Raw genomic sequence first — 23,244 nt, forward strand, 5'->3', positions numbered from 1 at the left:
TTTACGCAATAACACATGTAGGGGCTCTAAGAGGGAGCTTAACCCCGGTAGGAAGTTACCAAAATAGTTGAGGATTCCCAGGAACGACCGCAGCTCCGTGACGTTCTGTGGCCTGGGCGCGTTCCTGATAGCCTCTGTCTTGGCGTCTGTGGGCAGAATGCCGTCCGCCGCGATCTTTCTTCCCAAAAACTCCACTTCTGTTGCCATGAAGATGTATTTCGACCTCTTCAGCCACAGCCCTATGCGATCCAGTCGCTGGAGGACCTCCTCCAGCTTTTGTAGGTGCTCGACGGTGTCCAGACCCATGACCAATATGTCGTCCTGAAAGACCACCATGCGTAGTACCGACTTGAGTAGGCTCTCCATGTTTCTTTGGAAGATCGCTGCAGCCGACCGAATTCCAAACGGGCATCTGTTGTAGATGAACAGTCCCTTGTGCGTGTTGATGCAGATGAGGCCTTTCGAAGACTCCTCCAGCTCCTGCGTCATGTAGGCCGAAGTCAGGTCGAGCTTGGTGAACGTCTTGCCTCCTGCCAGCATCACAAATAGGTCGTCTGCCTTAGGTAGAGGGTGTTGGTCCTGTAGCGAGAAACGATTAATAGTTACTTTATAATTGCCGAAAATCCTGACCGTGCTATCACTTTTGAGTGCTGGAACAATCGGGCTGGCCCACTCGCTGAATTCCACTGTGGAGATGATGCCCTTGCGTTGCAGCCTGTCCAGCTCGATTTCCACTCTCTCCCTCATCATATGAGGTACCGCTCGCGCCTTGTGGTGAATGGGTCGTGCCTCTGGGACCAAGTGGGTCCGCACCTTCGCATCAGAAAAGTTTGCAATGCCTGGCTCAAAAAGGGAAGGAAATTTGTTCAGAACCTGGGTACATGAGGCCTCATCGACATGTGATAACATTCGATGTCATCCCAGTTCCAGCGGATTTTGCCCAGCCAGCTCCTTCCAAGCAGTGTGGGGCCATCGCCCGGGACAATCCAGAATGGCAGTTCATGCACCGTGCCCTCGTAGGTGACCTTGACCATGGCGCTGCCCAGGAGGTGATAAGCTCTTTGGTGTACGTTCTCAGTTTCGTGTGGATGGAGCTCAGGGCTGGTCTCAGTGCCTTGTTGCACCACAGTCTCTCAAACATCTTTTTACTCATGATGGATTGGCTAGCGCCAGTATCCAGTTCCATGGCTATGGGTAAGCCATTCAATTTTACATTTAGCATTATAGGTAGACATTTCGTCAAAAATGTGTGCATCCCGTGTACTTCAGCATCTACCTCCTCTCTCTGAGGCTTGAAATTGCTTTGATCCACCATGGACTGATCTTCCTCTGTCATGTGGTGGTTAGCAGGTTTTACAGAGCTTGCAGCTCGTCTGCAAACTCGTTGGAGGTGCCCCATTGTTCCACAGCTCTTGCAAACATACCCTTTGAAGCGGCATGAATAGGCTGAATGGAAGCTTCCACAACGCCAACAAGGTGTGAATTGCCTTGCATTCATTCTTTGTTGCAGACTCTCAGTCATCTGGGTCACCTGAGGCCTTGAGATGGTGAGATGATGAGAGGGTTACCTTATGATGATAGATTGAGTAGGTTGGGTCTTTACTCGTTGGAGTTCAGAAGGATGAGGGGTGATCTTATAGAAATATTTAAAATAATGAAAGGGATCGACAAGATAGAGGCAGAGAGGTTGTTTCCACTGGTCCGGGAGACTAGAACTAGGGGGCACAGCCTCAAAATATGGGGGAGACAATTTAAAACAGAGTTTAGAAGGAATTTCTTCTCCCAGAGGATTGTGAATCTGTGGAATTCTCTGCCCAAGGAAGCAGTTGAGGCTAGCTCATTGAATGTATTCAAATCACAGATAGATGGATTTTTAACCAATAAGGGAATTAAGGGTTACGGGGAGCGGGCGGGTAAGTGGAGCTGAGTCCACGACCAGATCAGCCATGATCTTGTTGAATGGCGGAGCAGGCTCGAGGGTCTAGATGGCCAACTCCTGTTCCTAATTCTTATGTCCTTATGTGGCCTGCTGGCAGTTGCAGACTCGTGGTTTCTGCCCTGTACATTTCTGCTCGCAAACACAGTTCCAGTTAATTCATGAACATTGCTAGCATTTGTGTGCTGAGAGATTTGTTTGGTGTTATCTCTGGTGGACATAAACGCCTGTGCTATCGCAATGGCCTTGCTGAGGGTCGGTGTCTCTACAGTCAAAAGTTTTCGTAGGATGGTCTCGTAGCCAATGCCCAGTACAAAAAAGTCTCTGAGCATTTGCTCCAGGTAGCCATCAAACTCACATTGTCCTGCAAGTCGCCTTAGCTCGGCGACGTAGCTCGCCACTTCCTGACCTTCAGATCGCTGGCACAAGTAGAACCGATACCTCGCCATCAGCACGCTCTCCCTCGGGTTAAGATGCTCCCGAACCAGTGTACACAGCTCCTCATACGACTTATCTGTGGGTTTCACCGGAGCCAGAAGATTCTTCATGAGGCTGTAAGCCGGTGCCCCGCTGACCGTGAGGAGGACCGCTCTCCTTTTTGCAGTGCTTCCTTCTCCATCCAGCTCATTGGCTACAAAGTACTGGTCTAGCCGTTCAACATAGGCTTCCCAGTCCTCACCTTCTGAGAACTTCTCCAGGATGCCCACAGTTTGCTGCATTTTTGCGTTGGATTCATATACTCGTCGCCTGTTATTGTGTTCCTAACACAGATGAGACTGCACACAGGGAGGTTAAAGTAACAGTGACCTCAGTCTTTATTAAGACACTCCAGAGTGGGTAACAGGCCTTTGGGGCCGGCATATACACAATGCTCCCAAGGGATGCTGGGACCCCTTGGGACTTCAGGGAATGTGCTCCCTGGTGGCGGAACATGGGGGTGCATGCTTTACAGATATACAACAAGTAAATTCTGTAACTACTGTAAATACAGTGTTTGCACTGAGTACTCTAATGACCATATCCTAACTCGCACCAAGGCCTGTTCACGCATTGCCCTTATGCTCGCTGATCCGGTCATACCTCAATTTTAAAATTGTTATCCTTGTTTTCAAATCCCTCGATGGCCTTGCCCCCTCCTGGTCTCTGTTACCTCCTCCAGCCCTACAACCCTCGGTGTTCTCTCAGCTCCTCCAATTCTGGCCTCTTGAGAAGCCCCGATTTTCTTTGCTCCACCATTGTCAGGCATACCGTCAGCTGCCAAAGCCCTAATCTCAAGCATTCCTTCCCAAAGCCTCTTTACCTCTCTCCTCTTTTAAGACGCTCCTTAAAACCTACCTCTTTGACCAAGCTTTTGGTCACCTTTCCTAATATCTCCTTATGTGGCTTAGTATCAAATTTTCCTGTGAAGCACCTTGGGGTCATTTTGCTACGTTAAAGGCACCATTTAAATGCAAGTTGTTGTTGTTGTTGAGTGCTATTCATTTATCTGTTTTATGTTAAATAAAATTGTTTGTCCATTTATAGCCTGAGCCTTCATCTGAAAGGGTGTCCGTTCACCTACCGAAATTGAGACGATCACATGGCAGCATGTGATATATTTCAGTACGCTGGAGTACAGTGGCTCAACGGTCTGTTCACCCCCCAGGATCTCCGTATATTTACCTAGACATTGGGCATGTAAAGGCACATTGTAGTTTGTGGGATGGGGGTGTGGCAGTGTATGAAGTCTGCTTAGCAGAAGGAGATAATGGACTAGACATTCGGTAGCTCCCCGTTTGGGGTGTTAATTTTTGAAATGTTGTGAAAGTAGCGCCAGGCGCTGATGATTCTGAACTTCCGGTAAATTGGCTGTTAGCGCTCCAAGAAAGGTCTGGAATGCTAAATCAAGCGCAAATGACCGCAAAGATGCTCCACCAGCAGAGCGATAATGAATTTCAGGTGTGATGCAATCAGGAATGATCCTTCACACTGGCTCCTTCCAGCTCTTAAAGAGAAGGTGCTATCATTGTGCAGATTATCATTATCAACATTGCTGGCTGTGAATGTGACTGAATCTGGAAATTCTTATGGCTGATCACAGGGAGAGAGCTTGCCGTTTCAGCAACCAGGCATTGATTGCAGGAGTGGAATGAAGGAAGACAGTGCTGTTCCCAGCCACTGGAAGGAAGCCATTGCCCCAGGTCTTCAGGACAATGTGGAGAGAAGTGGATCAGGAGGTCTTGGCCAGCAGTATGGTTGTGAGGAGCCTGATGCAGTGCCACAAGAAATTCAACAACCTTACTTGGCTGGTCAGGGTGAGTAGATGCTTCAATAGGTCCTACATACCAGCATCTGTACCTCAATCTGTACAACTATTTTGTTGCAAACTTTAATACAAGTGCTCTCTGATTAAAGGGAAGCGGGGTGGGGGGGGGGGGCCACTAAAACCGACAGACTTAAACAAATTGAACTTTAGACAGTAAACTTAAATCAAATAAAAATTTGGTTGCCGGGGGTGATGATGCACTCCAGTCCCTCCGGTGCCCACCTCTCGCAGAAGGCCGCGAGCGTACCGGTGGACACTGCGTGCTCCACCTCCAGGGACACGCTGACTCGGATGTAACCGCGGAAGAGAGGCAGGCAGTCGGGCTGAATGACCCCCTCGACTGCCTGCTGCCTGGACCGGTTGATGGCCACCTCGGCCATGCCCAGGAGCAGTCCTACGAGGAGGCCTTCTGACCTACCCGCTCCCCTCCACACAGGGTACCCAAAGATCAGGAATGTGGAACTGAAGTGCAACCAGAATTTGAGGAGCAGTCCCTTCAAATAATGGAATAGGGGCTGCAACCTCGTACACTCTGCATAAACATGGAACACGGACTCCTCTAGACCTCAGAAATTACAAGTGGCCTGGGAGCCCGTGAACCGACTTCAGAACCGATTGCACGGGACTGCTCCGTGCAAGACACTCCAGGCCAAGTCCCCAATAAATAAAGGGAGGACTCCCACGTAGAGAGCACTCCATTGGGCCTCCTCCAGACGACAAGATGGTGCACCATGGCATGTCCGATGGTAGAGTGTGCAGGAGCAGCCCGTACGGGAATCCCCTCTGCGCAGAACTGAAAGACACGGAGGGGATTTTCCGGAGGAGGCTCAAGTTGTGAGGCGCCAGCTCCCGAGGGAGGTTTCGGGACTTGGCGCCGGTAAGGAATTCCGTCCGGACGGGGGTCAATTCGGATGGGATCGCCCCACGTGCTTGAGCCTCCTCGACACACCTAATGGAGTCAGGGCCCAGCGCTGTTTTTAGCGACTCAATGGCATTGGTCGTGCGCCGGACGTCGGCCCAGGATAGCACCATGCCAGCTCGTTTGGCACCATCCAGTCCGCTCCTCCGCCATCGAGCAGGTCCCTGACCCTGGTCACCTCGCCAGCCACAGCCCTCTCGTCCGTCTGCCACCTAAAACCCCGGTCGTGGAGGTACAGATTCCTGAGCAGCGGTTCCCGAAGGACAGCCGCCAGTCCAGACGGGGGAGAACTGCGCTTGGTGGCGACTCTGTTCCAGACCCTGATGAGTTCCTGGTAAAAGACAGGCAGCCCCCACATGGCAGTCCTGACGCACCCCCAGGCTCACAAACAGGAGCTGCGTGTCATAATTGAGGCAGTACTGCTGGCAGAAGAAATACGTCGCCAGCACACACCATCTAGGAGGGGGCTCGACGTACAGGTATCTCTGCAGGGTCTGAAGACAGAAAGTCGCAGCCTGGGTGCTGATGCACACCAACGCCTGACCGCCCTCCCTAAGTGGGAGATTCAAGACCGCGGCAGAGACCCAGTGCTTCCTGTTGTTCCAGAAGAAGTCGACCAGCTTCTTCTGTGTCTTGGTGACAAACGCAGGGGGAGGGGTCAAAGTGACCAGCCGTTACCACAGTATAGTGGCCACCAGCTGGTTTATGACTAGTGTTCGACCCCTGTAGGACAGCACGCGGAGCAGTCCTGTCCAGCGACCTAGGCGAGCGGCGACCTTGGCCTCCACAACTCTTGCCAGTTCCCCGGCCAGGCTTCCTCGTCAGGGCTAAGGTAGACTCCCAGATAGAGATGGATTGTGCTCCAGGCAAAAGGCCTGAACTCCTCCGGCAGGGAGTCCACCCGCCACTGACCCACCAGGAGTCCAGAACATTTCTCCCAGTTGATTCTGGTGGAGGATGGGGCCAAGTAAGTTGTCTGGCACTCACGCATCCTCCGCAGGTCAATGGGCCTCAGTCTGTACATACTGCACAAACCACCACACCCCCACCACTCACCCACCAAGTATCTCCACCTACTAAAACTCTGATCCACACCTAACGCCTTGACTATAATTACAGCTATTCAACAGGCTTGGAGACGTGTATGCAACTGGTTGTAGTTTGCCTGACTCTGGAGTTGCTGGAGTATGCAGCCGACCCAATAGGACGATGCATCACAGGTCAAAACTAAATGCTTGCATGGGTCATATAGTACCAGTAGCTTGTGGGAACACAACAGATTTCTAACCTTCTCAAAGGCTCTGTCTTGAAGTTCACTCCACACCCAGTCATCTCCTTTCCTGAGCAGCTTGTGCAAAGGCTCTAATACTATGCTCAATTTTGGTAAGAAGTTACCGAAGTAGTTGAGAAGATCCAGGAACGAACGCATCTCCGTCACATTCTGGAGCCTGGGTGCATTTTTCATGGCCTCTGTTTTCGCGTCTGTAGGCCGGATTCCATCTGCAGCAATCTTGCGTCCAAGGAATTCGACTTCTGGTGCCATGAAAACGTACTTCGAACATTTCAGCCTGAGTCCCACTTTGGCCAGACGACGCAGAACCTCTTCGATTGTGCAGGTGCTCGGCGGTGTCATGACCTGTGACTAGGATGTCGTCTTGGAATACCCAGTCCTGGGGACGGATTTCAATAGGCTCTCCATGTTACTCTGAAATATGGCTGCTGCTGAACGAATGACAAAAGGGCACCTGTTGTATATAAACAGTCCTTTGTGCGTGTTGATGCACGTAAGTTTTTTTAATGATTCAACCAGTTCCTGTGTCATGTAGGCCGACGTTAGATCCAATTTGGTGAACGATTTTCCCCCGGCTAGCGTTGCAAATAAGTTATCAGCTTTCGGTAGCGGGTACTGATCTTGTTTCGAAACTTGGTTGATCGTGACCTTGTAGTCCCACAAATCCTGACCGTGCCGTCGCTCTTTAACACCAGTACAATGGGGCTGGCCCATTCATTAAATTCGATTGGTGAGATGACCCCCTCGTGTTGTAGCCTGCCCAATTCGAGCTTGACTTTTTCTCTCATTATGTACTGAAGTTGCATGTTCAGCCATGAACTCATTGAATGGCGTTGCAGGCCGAAGGGCTGCACCTATTTTCTATGTTTCTATGGAACCGCCCTGATCTTGTGATGGATGCGCCTTGCGTCTGGGCCTAGGTGAATCTGCCCCTTGACTCCCTTGAAGCTGCCAATTCCCGGTTCAAACGTGAGGGACATTTGCTCAGCACTTGAGCACACAAATCATCATCCACTGATGACAAAGCTTTGATATCGTACCATTTCCATTTATTTTCTCGAGCCAACTCCTGCCGAATAACGATGGGCTGTTGCCCGGGATAATCCATACCGGTTGATCATGAACCGCTTCTTTGTACGACAGTCTCACTGCTGCACAACCAATCACTCGATCACTGGTATGAGCTCTTTGCTGTAGGTACACAACTTCGCATTTATCGGTTTCAGCTTGAGTCTCTATGCCTTGGTCTCCCACAGCTTTTCGAAAGTCCTCTGGCTCATTATCGATTGACTCGCACCCGTGTCTAACTCCATGGATACCGGCACGCCATTTAATTTTACCTCCATCATGATCAGTTGGCTCTTTGTTAGGAATGCACGTATGCTATACACTTCCTCCTCGGAGCTCTCAAATGCCTCGGGCTGCATCGCCAGATCCACGCTGAATTGATCATCATCCACGTGGTGTGTCGTAGCTCGCTTGCTCTGCTGCGGACACGTCCGCTGAAGATGCCCCGTCTTCGCATACCCTCTACATACATACTGCCTGAAGCGACACTGATGGGGTCGATGATTGCCCCCACAATGCCAACACGTTGAGCTCGGATTTGCATCTGAAGGTGGGCTTTGAGCGGCTCCCGTTCTCGCATACGCAGTCGAGTAGGCCCTCGATGGCAAACTTTGAGCGGCTCCTGGTCTTGCAGACACAGTTGAGTATGCCCTGCCCTGTGTAGCTCTGCCGGCTGTCGATACAATTTTGTACACAGTACTTGCCCTGGAGTTCCTGTTTTGTCGCGATATCTGCTTCGTGCTTTTCTGTATGGACATGAAAGCCCGGGTGATGGTGATGACCTTGCTGAGGTCCGGCATCTCCGTAGCCAGCAGCTTACTTAAGATCATCTCGTGGTTGACCCCGATCACGAAAAAGTCACGCAGCATGTCTTCCAACGCAGGCCCAAATTTGCAAGGCCCTGCAAGATGTCTCAGGTCGGCAACAAACGTGCATATAGAAGCGATATCAGGATATGAGGATTCCTCCGTGGGTTTAAGGTGTTCCCGAGCACACAGTTCTTTGTAATCCTTTTCAGTAGGAAGAGTGGGTGAGAGCAGATTCTTGATGAGTGCATAGATCGTGGGGCCACAGACGGTGAGAAGAACTGCTCTGCGCTTCTCTGCATCCTTGTCTTTGTTTAGCTCGTTTGCCACGAAATACTGGTCAAGACGATCCGTGAAATCTCCCCAATCCTCTCCCTCATTGACTCTCTTGAGAATTCCAACAGTACTCGATCGTGCTGTGCTCGCCATACTTTTGCGTGGGTTCCTATTTGCCTCATCGCCAGTTGTGGTGTATGAAATGATACAATGAACTCCGTACTGTGAGCCAGTGACTAGGTGTAACCTGGTCAGTCTTTAATGGCTTCCAGAAGTGAAGATATAAAGGTGAAGAAGAGGTTAAATACCGGGCCCAGTACGAGTGTCCCTATGACCCTAGGATCTCCAACAGTAGAGTCCTCTGGTGGTGGGCAGATCTTATTTATATACATTACACAACTATGGCATGCACATCTCCCAAACATAGCTGCACTCTCACTCACACACATTGGTTTCCCTTGCAAGCCAAGATGGCCCACACTAGGAGGGAGCAGCAGAAAACAGCTGGGAGTGATGCGCAACTTCAGCTCTTCCCTTATTTAAGGAGGGATATACTTACATTCGAGGCAGATCAAAAAAGGTTGACAAGGTGGATTCCTGAGATGAAGGGGTTGTCTAATGAAGAAACATTGAGCAGGTTGAGCCGATACTCATTGGAGTTTAGAAGAATGAGAGGTGATCTTATTGAAACGTATAAGATTCTGAGGGGGCTTGACTGGGTAGAAGCAGAAACGATGTTTCCCCTCATGAGATAATCTATAACTAGGGGGCATAGTTTCAGAATAAGGGGTTGTCCATTTAAAACAGAAATGAGGAGGAATTTCTTCTTTCAGAGGGTCGTGAATCTTTGACATTCTCTACCCAGAGAGCTGAGGAGGCTAGATCATTGAATATATTTCATTATCATAGGCAGTCCTTCGGAATCGAGGAGGACTTGCTTCCACTCCCAAAGTGAGATCTTTCATGGCAGAACAGTCCGATATGAGAGCCACAGACCCTGTTACAGGTGGGACAGACATTCGTCGACGGAAGCTGTCGGTGGGGCTGGATTGCTGCGCGCTCCTTCCACTGCCTGCGCTTGGCCTCTTCATGCTCTTTGCGTTGAGACTCAAAGAGCTCAACGCCCTCCCGGATGGACTTTCTCCACCTCGGGCGGGTTTAGGCCAGGTGTCAGTGGTGATGTTGCACTTCACCAGGGAGGCTTTGAGGGTGTCCTTATAACATTTCCGCTATCCTCCTTTGGCTCGTTTAGCATGAAGGAGCTCCGCATAAAGCTTTTGCTTCGGGAGTCTCGTATCTGGCATGCGTACTGTTGTATATCTATAAAGCATGCACTCCCATGTTCCGCCACCAGGGAGCTCATCCCTTGAAGTCCCAAGGGATCCCAGCATCCCTTGGGAGCACTGTATATAAGCCGGCCCCTAAGGCCTGTTCCTCACTCTGGAGTGTCTTATTAAAGACTGAGGTCACTGTTAATTTAACCTCCCTGTGTGCAGCCTCATCCGTTCGGAACACAATAACTGGCGATGAGAATACGAATCCAATGCAAAGATGCAGCAAACTGTGGGCATCCTGGAGAGGTTCTCAGAGGGTGAGAACTGGAAAGCCTATGTCAAACGGCTAGACCAGTACTTTGTAGCCAACGAGTTGGATGGAGAAGGAAGCGCTGCAAAAAGGAGAGCGGTCCTCCAAAGTCTGCGGGGCACTGACCTACAGCCTCATGAAGAATCTTCTGGCTCCAGTGAAACCCACAGATAAGTCGTATGAGGAGCTGTGTACACTGGTTCGGGAGCATCTTAACCCGAGAGAGAGCGTGCTGATGGCGAGGTATCGGTTCTACATGTGCCAGCGATCTGAAGGTCAGGAAGTCACGAGCTATGTCGCCGAGCTAAGGCGACTTGCAGGACAATGTGAGTTTGATGGCTACCTGGAGCAGATGCTCAGAAACCTTTTTGTAGTGGGCATTGGCCACGAGACCATCCTACGAAAACTTTTGACTGTAGAGACACCTACGAAAACTTTTGACTGTATTGCCATTGCGATAGCACAGGCATTTATGTCCACCAGTGATAACACCAAACAAATCTCTCAGCACACTAGCAATGTTCATAAATTAACTGGAACTGTGTTTGCGAGCAGAAATGTACCGGGCAGAATCCAGGAGTCTGCAACTGCCAGCAAGCCTCAGGTGACCCAGATGACTCAGAGTCCCCAACAAAGGATGAATGCAAGGCAATTCACACCTTGTTGGCATTGTGGAGGCTTCCATTCAGCCTATTCATGCCACTTCAAAGGGTATGTTTGTAAGAGCTGTGGAACAATGGGACACCTCCAACGAGCTTGCAAACGAGCTGCAAGCTCTGTAAAATCTGCTAACCACCACGTGGCAGAGGAAGATCGGTCCATGGTGGATCAAAACAATTTCAACCCTCAGAGAGAGGAGGCAGATGCTGAAGTACACGGGGTGCACACATTTTCGATGAAATAATGCGAAACGTAAAATTGAATGGCTTACCCATAGCCATGGAACTGGACACTGGCGCTAGCCAATCCATCCTGAGTAAAAAGATGTTTGAGAGACTGTGGTGCAACAAGGCATTCAGACCAGCCCTGAGCCCCATCCACACGAAACTGAGAATGTACACCAAAGAGCTTATCACTGTCCTGGGCAGTGTCATGGTCAAGGTCACCTACGAGGGCACGGTGCATGAATTGCCACTCTGGATTGTCCCGGACGATGGCCCCACACTGCTTGGAAGGAGCTGGTTGGGCAAAATCCACTGGAACTAGGATGACATCCAAGCGCTATCACATGTCGATGAGGCCTCATGTACCCAGGTTCTAAACAAATTTCCTTCCCTTTTTGAGCCAGGCATTGGAAAATTTTCCAGGGCGAAGGTGTGGATCCACTTAGTCCCAGAGGCATGACCCATTCACCACAAGGCGCGAGCGGTACCTCACATGATGAGGGAGAGAGTGGAAATTGAGCTGGACAGGCTGCAACGCGAGGGCATCATCTCCGCAGTGGAATTCAGCGAGTGGGTTCAGCCTGATTGTTCCAGTACTCAAAAGTGATGGCACGGTCAGGATTTGTGGCAATTATAAATTAACTATTAATTGTTTCTCGCTACAGACCAATACCCGCTACCTAAGGTAGACGACCTATTTGCGATGTTGGTAGGAGGCAAGACGTTCACAAAGCGCGACCTGACTTTGGCCTACATGATGCAGGAGCTGGAGGAGTCTTTGAAGGGCCTCACCTGCATCAACACGCACAAGGGACAGTTCATCTACAACAGATGCCCGTTTGGAATTCGATCGGCTGCAGCGATCTTCCAGAAAAACATGGAGAGCCTATTTACGTCGGTACCACGCACGGTGGTTTTTCAGGACGACATATTGGTCATGGGTCGAGACACCGCTGAGCACCTACAAAACCTGGAGGAGGTCTTCCAGCGACTGGATCATGTAGGGCTGTGGCTGAAGAGGTCGAAATGCATCTTCATGGCAACAGAAGTGAAGTTTTTGTGGAGAAAGATCGCAGCGGACAGCATTCTGCCCACAGACGTCAAGACAGAGGCTATCAGGAACGCGCCCAGGCCACAGAACGCCACGGAGCTGCGGTCGTTCCTGGGAATCCTCAACTCTTTTGGTAACTTCCTACTGGGATTAAGCACCCTCTTAGAGCCCCTACATGTGTTATTGCGCAAAGGTGAGAACTGGGTATGCGGAAAAAAACAAGTAATTGTTTTTGAGAAAGCCAGAAACATGTTATGCTCCAACAAGCTGCTTGTATTGTATAACCCATGTAAAAGACTTGTGCTAGCATGTGACACGCCGTCGTACGGAGTCGGGTGTGTATTATAACAAGCTAACGTTGCGGGGAAGATGCAACCTGTCGCCTATGCTTCCAGGAGCGTGTCTAAGGCCGAGAGGGCCTACAGCATGATTGAGATAGAGGCATTAGCGTGTGTGTGTTCGGGGTAAAGAAAATGCATCAGTACCTGTTTGGCCTCAAATTTGAGCTGGAAACCGATCACAAGCCCCTCACATCCCTGTTTGCTGAAAACAAGGTGATAAATACTAATGCCTCAGCCCGCATACAAAGGTGGGCACTCGCGCTATCAGCGTATAACTATACCATCTGCCACAGGCCAGGCACTGAGAACTGTACGGATGCTCTCATTGCACATCCTAAAAACTTGTTGATGGTGGCGCAGCCCGCAGATTTCTTGATGATCATGGAAGTGTTTGAAAATGATAAATCACCTGTCATGGCCTTCCAGATTAGGACTCGGACCAGCCAAGATCCTCTGCTGTCCCGAGTAAAAAATGGGAGCTGGGTCAGCATCCGCGTTGAAATGCAAGAGCTAATCAAGCCGTTCCAGCGGCGAAAGGACGAGCTGTCCATTCAGGCAGACTGCCTGTTGTGGGGTAACCGCATAGTGCTACCCAAAAAGGGCAGGGAGACATTCATCTCAGATCTCCACAGCACACACCCGGGTATAATAATGATGAAAAGGAACAGGAGGTTGGGTAGCATTGCTGGTTAAAAAGGAGATTAATGCAATAGTTAGGAAGGACATTAGCTTGGATGATGTGGAATCTATATGGGTAGAGCTGCAGGCAACCAAAGGGCGAAAAACGTTAGTGGGAGTTGTGTACAGACCTCCAAACAGTAGTAGTGATGTTGGGGAGGGCATCAAACAGGAAATTAGGGGTGCATGCAATAAAGGTGCAGCAGTTATCATGGGTGACTTTAATATGCATATAGATTGGGCTAACCAAACTGGAAGCAATACGGTGGAGGAGGATTTCCTGGAGTGCATAAGGGATGGTTTTCTAGACCAATATGTCGAGGAACCAACTAGGGGGGAGGCCATCTTAGATTGGGTGTTGTGTAATGAGAGAGGATTAATTAGCAATCTCGTTGTGCGAGACCCCTTGGGGAAGAGTGACCATAATATGGTGGAATTCTGCATTAGGATGGAGAATGAAACAGTTAATTCAGAGACCATGGTCCAGACGTTAAAGAAGGGTAACTTTGAAGGTATGAGGAGCGCCTTGGCTAGGATAGATTGGCGAATGATACTTAAGGGGTTGACAGTGGATGGGCAATGGCAGACATTTAGAGACCGCATGGATGAACTACAACAATTGTACATCCCTTTCTGGCATAAAAATAAAAAAGGGAAGGTGGCTCAACCGTGGCTATCAAGGGAAATCAGGGATAGTATTAAAGCCAAGGAAGTGGCATACAAATTGGCCAGAAATAGCAGCGAACCCGGGGACTGGGAGAAATTTAGAACTCAGCAGAGGAGGACAAAGGATTTGATTAGGGCAGGGAAAATAGAGTACGAGAAGAAGCTTGCAGGGAACATTAAAACGGACTGCAAAAGCTTCTATACATATGTAAAAAGAAAAAGGTTAGTAAAGACAAACATAGGTCCCCTGCAGTCAGAATCGGGGGAAGTCATAACGGGTAACAAAGAAATGGCAGACCGATTTAACAAGTACTTTGGTTCGGTATTCACTAAGGAGGACACAAACAACCTTCCGGATTTAAAAGGGGTCAGAGGGTTTAGTAAGAAGGAGGAACTGAGGGAAATCCTTATTAGTCGGGAAATTGTGTTGGGGAAATTGATGGGATTGAAGGCCAATAAACATTCCATAGACTCTGGATCAGTTCCTATGGAATGGAGGGTAACTAATAGACCGGTCAGCCTGACATCGGTAGTGGGTAAAATGATGGAATCAATTATTAAGGATGTCATAGCAGCGCATTTGGAAAGAGGTAACATGATAGGTCCAAGTCAGCATGGATTTGTGAAAGGGAAATCATGCTTGACAAATCTTCTGGAATTTTTTGAGGATGTTTCCAGTAGAGTGGACAAGGGAGAACCAGTTGATGTGCTGTATTTGGACTTTCAGAAGGCTTTTGACAAAGTCTCACAAAGAGATTAATGTGCAAAGTTACATGGGATTGGGGGTAGTGTGCTGATGTGGATTGAGAACTGGTTGTCAGACAGTAAGCAAAGAGTAGGAGTAAATGGGGACTTTTCAGAATGGCAGGCAGTGACTAGTGGGGTACCGCAAGGTTCTGTGCTGGGGCCCCAGCTGTTTACACTGTACATTAATGATTTAGACGAGGGGATTAAATGTAGTATCTCCAAATTTGCGGATGACACTAAGTTGGGTGGCAATGTGAACTGCGAGGAGGATTCTATGAGGCTGCAGAGCGACTTGCATAGGTTAGGTGAGTGGGCAAATGCATGGCAGATGAAGTATAATGTGGATAAATGTGAGGTTATCCACTTTGGTGGTAAAAACAGAGAGACAGACTATTATCTGAATGGTGACAGATTAGGAAAAGGGGAGGTGCAACGAGACCTGGGTGTCATGGTACATCAGTCATTGAAGGTTGGCATTCAGGTACAGCAAGCGGTTAAGAAAGCAAATGGCATGTTGGCCTTCATAGCGAGGGGATTTGAGTACAGGGGCAGGGAGGTGTTACTACAGTTGTACAGGGCCTAGGTGAGGCCACACCTGGAGTATTGTGTACAGTTTTGGTCTCCTAACTTGAGGAAGGACATTCTTGCTATTGAGGGAGTGCAGCGAAGGTTCACCAGACTAATTCCCGGGATGGCGGGACTGACATATCAAGAAAGACTGGATCAACTGGGCTTGTATTCACTGGAGTTCAGAAGAACTCATAGAAATGTTTTAAAATTCTGACGGGTTTAGACAGGTTAGATGCAGGAACATTGTTCCCAATGTTGGGGAAGTCCAGAACCAGGGATCACAGTCTAAGGATAAGGGGTAATCTATTTAGGACCGAGATGAGGAGAAACTTCTTCACCCAGAGAGTGGTGAACCTGTGGAATTCTCTACCACAGAAAGTTGTTGAGGCCAATTCACTAAATATATTCAAAAAGGAGTTAGATGTAGTCCTTACTACTAGGGGGATCAAGGGGTATGGCGAGAAAGCAGGAATGGGTTACTGAAGTTGCATGTTTAGCCATGAACTCATTGAATGGTGGTGCAGGCTCGAAGGGCTGAATGGCTTACTCCTGCACCTACTTTCTATGTTTCTATGTTTCTATGAAAGCGATAGCCAGATCCCACGTGTGGTGGCCCGGTATCGACTCTGACTTAGAGTCTTGTGTACGGCAATGCAGCGTATGTGCTCAGTTGAGCAACGCGCCCAGAGAGCCACAACTAAGTTTGTGGTCCTGGCCCTCCCGACCATGGTCGAGGATCCATGTCGACTTTGCGGGCCTGTTTCTCGGTAAAAAGTTCCTGGTGGTGGTGGATGCTTTTTCAAAATGGATTGAACGTGAAATAATGTCGGGAAGCACCGCCACCGCCACCACCACCATTGAAAGCCTGAGGGCCATTTTTGCCACCCACGGCCTGCCTAACATACTGGTCAGTGACAATAGGCCATGTTTCACCAGTGCCAAATTTAAAGAATTCATAGCCCGCAATGGGATCAAACATGTCACCTCGGCCCCATTTAAACCAGCCTCCAATGGGCAGGCAGAACGGGCAGTACAAACCATCAAACAGACTTAAACGAGTCAGAGAAGGTCCACTCCAAACCCGCCTGTCCCGAGTACTGCTAAGCTACCGCACGAGACCCCACTCACTCACAGGGGTGCCCCCGGCTGAGCTATTCATGAAAAGGGCACTTAAAACCAGACTCTCGCTGGTTCACCCCAACCTGCATGATCAGATAGAGAGCAGGTGGCAGCAACAAAATGTAAACAATGGTCGCGCCACTGTGTCACGGGAAATTCATCTGAATGACCCTGTGTATGTGCTAAACTATGGACATGGTCCCAAGTGGATCGCGGGCACGGTGATAGCTAAAGAAGGGAATAGGGTGTTTGTAGTCAAACTAGACAATGGACAAATTTACAGAAAGCATCTGGACTAAATGAGGCTGTTGTTCATAGACTGCCCTGAACAACTCACAACAGATACCACCTTTTTTGAGCCCACAAAACACACCCAGAGGATCAACGACACCACGCCGGACCAGGAAATCGAATCCATCATGTCCAACAGCCCAGCAAGGCCAAGCTCACCTAGCAGCCCTGCAGGGCCAACAACACGCCAGCCCAGAGAGGGCACAGCCAACACACCAGAACAGATATTTGTACCGAGGCGGTCTACCAGGGAAAGAAAGGCTCCCGACTGCCTCACCTTGTAAATAGTTTTCACTTTGACTTTGGTGGGGGCGGTGTGATGTTGTGTATCTGTAAAGCATGCACTCCCATGTTCCGCCACCAGGGAGCTCATCCCCTGAAGTCCCAAGGGATTCCAGCATCCCTTGGGGGCACTGTATATAAGCTGGCCCCTAAGACCTGTTCCTCATAAAGACTGAAGTCACTGTTACTTTAACCTCCCTGTGTGCAGCCTCATCTGTGTTAGGAACACAATACGTACTATGTGGCCTGCCCAGCGAAGCTGATCAAGTGTGGTCAGTGCTTCAATACTGGGGATGTTAGCCTGGTCGAGGACACTGATGTTGGTGTGTCTGTCCTCCCAGGGGATTTGCAGGATCTTGCGGAGACATCGTTGGTGATATATCTCCAGCGACTTGAGGTGTCTTCTCTACATCGTCCATGCCTCAGATCCATACAGGCGGGCGGGTATTACTACAGCCCTGTAGACCATGAGTTTGGTGGTAGATTTGAGGGTCTGGTCTTCAAACACTCTTTTCCTCAGATGGCCGAAGGCTGCGCTGGCACATTGGAGGCGATGCTGAATCTCAGTATCAATGTCTGCCTTTGTTGATAAGAGGCTCCAGAGATATGGGAAATGGTCCATTTTGTTCAGGATAGTGCCGTGGATCTTGATGATTGGTGGGCAGTGCTGTGCGGCGGTGACAGGCTGGTGGAGGACCTTTGTCTTACGGATGTTAAGTGTAAGGCCCATGCTTTCAGATGCCTCAGTGAATACATTGACTATATCCTGGAGTTCAGCCTCTGAATGTGCACAGACGCAGGCGTCGTCCGCATACTGCAGCTCAACGACAGAGGTTGGGGTGATCTTGGACCTGGTCTGGAGGCGGCGTAGGTTAAACAGCTTCCCACTGGTTCTGTAGTTAAATTCTACTCCAGTGGGTAGCTTGTTGATTGTGAGGTGCAGCATGGTGGCAAGGAAGATTGATAAGAGGGTTGGAGCGATGAAGCAGCCCTGTTTGATCCCGCTCCGGACGTGGATTGGGTCTGTAACGGATCCATTGGTAAGGCCTGCATGTCATCGTGAAGCAGGCGAAGGATGTTGACAAACTTTTTGGGGCATCCGAAACGGAGAAGGACGCTCCATAGGCCCTCACGGTTAACAGTGTCAAAGGCCTTTGTAAGATCGAGAAAGGCCATGTTATAAGGGCTGCCGCTGCTCCCTGCATTTTTCCTGCAACTGCCGCGCTGCAAAGATCATGTCTGTTATGTCCCGTAGAGGACGAAATCCGCATTATGATTCCGGGAGGAGCTCCTCGACCACAGAGAGAAGACGATTGAGGAGAACTCAAGCGATAACTTTCCCAGTGGCTGAAAGCAGGGAGATTCCCCTGTAGTTGCCGCAGTCGGACTTGTCCCCCTTTTTAAAAATAGTCACAATCACTGCATCTCTGAGATCTCCCAGCATGCTCTCCTCCCTCCAGATGAGAGAGATGAGGTCATGTATCCGCGCCAACAGCGCCTCTTCACCATATTTTAGCGCCTCAGCAGGGATTCCATCCGCACCCGTAGCCTTGGTTATTCTTAAGCTGTTTTATGGCTTTGCCTAACTCATGCAATGTTGGAGTTTCACTGAGTTGGTGGCGGGTCGCATGCTGCGGGATGGAATCGAGAACACTTGAGTTAAAGGCAGAGTCTTGATTGAGGAGATGTTCAAAGTGCTCCTTCCATCAGGCCCTGACAGCCTCGGTGTCCTTGATGAGTGTTTCCCCGTTCTTGGCCAGGAGTGGGGTGGGGTCTTGGGAGTTTGGACCGTATGTTGCCTTGACTGCAGCGAAGAATCCTCGCATATCGTGGCTGTCGACCAGTTGTTGTATCTCTAGTGCTTTCTCCATCTACCACCTGTTCTTTAGGTCCTGAGTTTTTTGTTGGACCTGAACCTTGAGCCGTCTGTAATGTTGTTTTGCAGCTCCCGAGTTGGGCTGTTGCTTGAGACTCAGAAATGCTTTGCGCTTGTGATCTATTAGTTCTTCAATCTCCTGATCATTTTCATCAAACCAGTCCTGATGTTTTCTGGTTGAGTGACCAAGTGTCTCTTCACAGGCACTGGTTATAGAGGCCTGGAGGGCAGACCAAGTGCTATGGGGATTCACCATCTCAGGGTCATCAAGGCATGCCAGATTGGCTATGAGGCGCTGGCTGTTTTGGGCTCTCTTAGCTGGGTCTCTAAATGCCCCGGCATTAACTTTTTTGCAGAACTGCTTCTGCTGCCCCCTCAGCTTTGGGGCAATATTAATGTTGATGATGGATCGGATTAGGCGATGGTCCGTCCAGCAGTCGTCAGCTCCTGTCATGGCGCGGGTGATGCGCACATCCTTGCGATCCCTGGCTCGGACGATGACATAGTCAAGCAGGTGCCAGTGTTTGGAGCGAGGGTGTTGCCACGATGCCTTGTATTTGTCCCTCTGGTGGAACAGGATGTTGGTGATAAGGAGTTCATGTTCTAGACATTTTGTCAGGAGTAGGGTACCGCTGGATTTGGCTTTCCCTACCCCTTCTCTGCCAATCACGCCTCCCCCAGAGGGCTGTGTCTCTGCCAACCCTGGCATTAAAATCACCCAGGAGGATCAATTTGTCGCCTGTGGGGACACGGGACAAGGATGTCTCGAGGTTGGAATAAAAACCCTCTTTAGCCTCATCCGTTGCATCGAGTGTAGGGGCATACGCACTGATGACTATGGCACATTGGTTCCGAGATAGGATGATACGGAGAGTCATGAGGCGTTCGTTAACTCCACAGGGGGAGTCTTTGAGACGGTTGACCAGCTCATTCTTGATGGCAAAGCCGACTCCACGAATGCAGCATTCTGCCTCTGGTTTCCCTTTCCAGAGAAAGGTGTAACCTCCACCATGTTCCTTCAACTGGCCTTCCCCTGCCCATCGGGTCTCGCTTAGGGCGGCGATGTCAATGCCAAAACGTCTGAGTTCCCGGGCAACTATGGCAGTGCGGCGTTCCGGCCTGTTGCTTTTGGGATTGTCCATGAGGGTTCTGACGTTCCAGGTCCCGAACTTCATACTGACGGAGTGGAAGATGACTGTGCGTGAGTTCTTTTAACGTGGGGTGGCCGCTGCACATCGGCAACCACACGGGCTTAACCGAGCAAGGTCTTGGTCCAGTGGCAAGGGGGTCCAAGACAACTGGAGACCAGACACAGCTCGATAAGCCTAATTGCCTACGCAAAGTGTTGGCTGCAAGCTCGGCACCGAGTAACACCATTGATGGTAGATGGCCCGAGGCTTGGTTGGGGGGCAGGTATTAGGAAGTTATTTTAAAAGTTAAAAGTTGATAAAGATTCCCACTTTATTTCAAAAATTTCTAATAGTTGTTAAAAAGTTTTTAAAAAGTTTCTAAGAGTTGTTAAAAGTCCAAGATGTAAATCAATAATAGATTATAAAAGTTTCCCCAATTTAAAAAGTTTCAAAGAGTTGTTAAAAGTCAGAGATGTCGATTAATAAAAGATATTTAAAAGTATTTTGATTGAGAGTCTAAAATGTAAGTTTTAAAAGTTCTCCCAAATTGTTTAATAAGTTTAAAAGTTGGTTAAAAGTTTAAAAATTAATTAAAAGTTGCTTGGGGGTGTAAGACGACGCCACGCCTCGGTCCCTTCAGCCGGTTCCACGTCCTCGGGTCCCTTTGGCAGGTCGTCCCAGAGTCCCCTCGGCCGCTTGGGTGCCCTCGGAATCCGTTGCAGAGTCCTATTGGCCCGGGATAGAAGCAGCCGGTACGGGGTCCCTTCAGCCAGGGACAGAAGCTGCTGAATGTCCAGACCTCTCCCCAGTGGCATCCAGGTGTTCGGGCCCCCTTCGGAAACGACTGTGTCTCACGGCTGGTATCACACTAGGACAGGACACAGGGGCTGGAATCACCATCGCACCTGCTCTCTCCCCAGCTCCCGGGTTGGGTCTGTCCTCCGCTCTCGGTGGAGATAGCCAGATTTTTGAACGATAGGGGACTTCAGGGTTATGGGGAGCGGGCAGGGAAGTGGAATTGAGGCCAAGATCAGATCAGCCATGACCTTATTGAATGGCGGAGCAGGCTCGAGGGGTCGTATGGCCTACTCCTGTTCCTATTTCTTATGTTCTTATGTACAGACCTGGAGGAGGAGTGCTGCAAGTCATTGGGCATCAGGTGATGGGCATGTAGCCATTGTGACGTCGACCCCCTTGGGGGCAACAATGCTATCTTCATCCCCTTTCCTCTCATACCACTCCCCCCTCACAGTTTGCATTCCTTGCTCCATTCCTTCCCCCCCCCACCGCCCTCACCTCAATGCGAGTCTTGTGCCTTTACACTTTCAGACAATCAGCAACCAGATGAGCAGCCTGTCCCTGAGCCTCCCACTGACAGTGAGGCAGGGAAAGAGGAGGAGGAGCAAAGCACCATCTAAATGCAGCTCTCACCCATAGGCACCGCCACAGAGACTGGCACTATGCGATCTTTAGAGGCAAATTTAGTAGATGGGTCTGCACTGGGTGATGCACCAGGGACGAGCGGGCTGCAGCAAGGCCGGGGGAACTGTGTAGCTCGGGAGCCATCACCCCGGAGGGCAAGTTTGCGATTGAGTTCTGCTGCACAGGACTCAGACGAGGGCCTCGATGGGGAGGCATTCACATGAAGGGTGATGGCCATGCACTCGGAGATGATAGATACAATGGCAAGGGTGCCCAAGAGCCTCTCGGCAATGGTAAGGGCGTGGAGGAGTCAGCTTCCAGCATTGCACAGAGCTCTGCACACACCAGGGAGACCATCATTTCCAGTCTGAAGAGGATGGTGGACTCCCAGAGAGATCCTGAGTACCCAAACCTCATGACGTGTGTAATGAGCGATGTGACAGTTTCCACTGATGCACAGGTGGAAGCCACACAACATCTTAGTGCTGTTATGCAGTCTCAGCAGGATGCCATGCAAGCTCTGACTGCTGCCATCATCGCTGGGTCTGCCACAGTCGCAGCTGGCCACCAACCTGTGCTCCAGCAGATTATCGAGAATGCTGAGGTGCTGCCCCGGGGGATTGGCAGTGTGTCAGTGAGTCAGTGGAGCAGGAACCTGCTGTCCACTCTAAGGATGACAGCATTCCTGATCCCACCACTGCCACTCCGCCATTGCACTTGTCGCTGCTTATAGGATAGACGGCACAAATTCGGCCCAACGGGTCCATGCCAGCCCCACGCTGCCGTCGCTCATCCTGAGGTGGTACAGTGTACAGCTGGTCCTTCCAGAGCTGGTTGATGGCGTCCTGCAAGGCCACCTGTAGTCTCTGGCACCGACACTCAGCAACCTTCTACCAGCCCAGCTGCAGCCACCGGGGAGACACTACATAGGAGCAGTGGATTAGCAAAAGGCGCTCTAGGGGAGTGAGGATTTGCACAAGGGTGATAAGTTAATATTGTTGTATATACATGGTTACTGAATTGGATAAATTTGTTAATGGGATGTGGCAGATTTTGTGGTGTGTCTAATATTAGCAGTGTGCTTTAATATGGAATGAGAAGTTGATGGAATGATGGAATGTGCTGAGCAACCGTGATGTGGACTCAAATTCATCGGAACTGAAGTCTGATGAGGCGGTCACGAACTGTTCTTCCACAAAGGTGATTGAGTGGCTGCCTCCTACTTTGCTACTGTTCGTGCCCCTGTTCCTCCTCCTTCTCCTCGCTCTCGTCCTCATTCACATCCTCCTCCTCTCCCTCTTTCTCCTCCTGAGGTGGTGCGGCTATGCCTGGTGGCAATGTCTGCGCCCTCATGATGGCCAAGTTGTGCCGCATGCAGCAGACAACGATGAAAAGGGACACCTGCTCAACTGAGTCCTGGAGGACTCCTCCCGAGATTGCACTTGTCGCTGCCTGGGAACCTATGCAGGGAGACAGATGGAAGTAAAATGGGGACAGAAGCAAAAGTTAGAAAGAAGAAAAGTAAAAGTGGAGGGCAGAGAAACCCAAGGCAAAAATCAAAAAGGGCCACTTTACAGCAAAATTCTAAAGGAACAAAGTGTGTTTAAAAGACAAGCCTAAAGGCTCTGTGCCTCAATGCGAGGAGTATTCATAATAAGATGGAAGAATTAACTGTGCAGGCAGCTATTAACGGATATGATATAATTGGGATTACGGAGACATGGCTCCAGGGTGACCAAGGCTGGGAACTCAACATCCAGGGGTATTCAACATTCAGGAAGGATAGACAGAAAGGAAAAGGAGGTGGGGTGGCGTTGCTGGTTAAAGAGGAAATTAACACAATAGTAAGGAAGGACATTAGTTTGGATGATGTGGAATCTGTATGGATAGAGCTGCGAAATACCAAAGGACAGAAAACCCTTTGTGGGAGTTGTGTACAGACCACCAAACAGTAGTAATGTGGTTGGGGACAGCATCAAACAAGAAATTAAGTATGTGTGCA

The 23,244-nt window shown here is 49.8% G+C and overlaps 1 protein-coding gene across 3 annotated transcripts in view; it reads right to left on the reverse strand.

Moving 5' to 3' along the window:
• LOC139260120 (hexokinase HKDC1-like) overlaps nucleotides 1-23,244 on the reverse strand; it is a 448,074-nt gene that overhangs the window by 63,757 nt on the left and 361,073 nt on the right. The gene's annotated exons all lie outside the window — the stretch shown is intronic.

This window comes from Pristiophorus japonicus, chromosome 3 (assembly GCF_044704955.1).
Source record: "Pristiophorus japonicus isolate sPriJap1 chromosome 3, sPriJap1.hap1, whole genome shotgun sequence".
Lineage (NCBI taxonomy): Eukaryota > Metazoa > Chordata > Chondrichthyes > Pristiophoridae > Pristiophorus > Pristiophorus japonicus.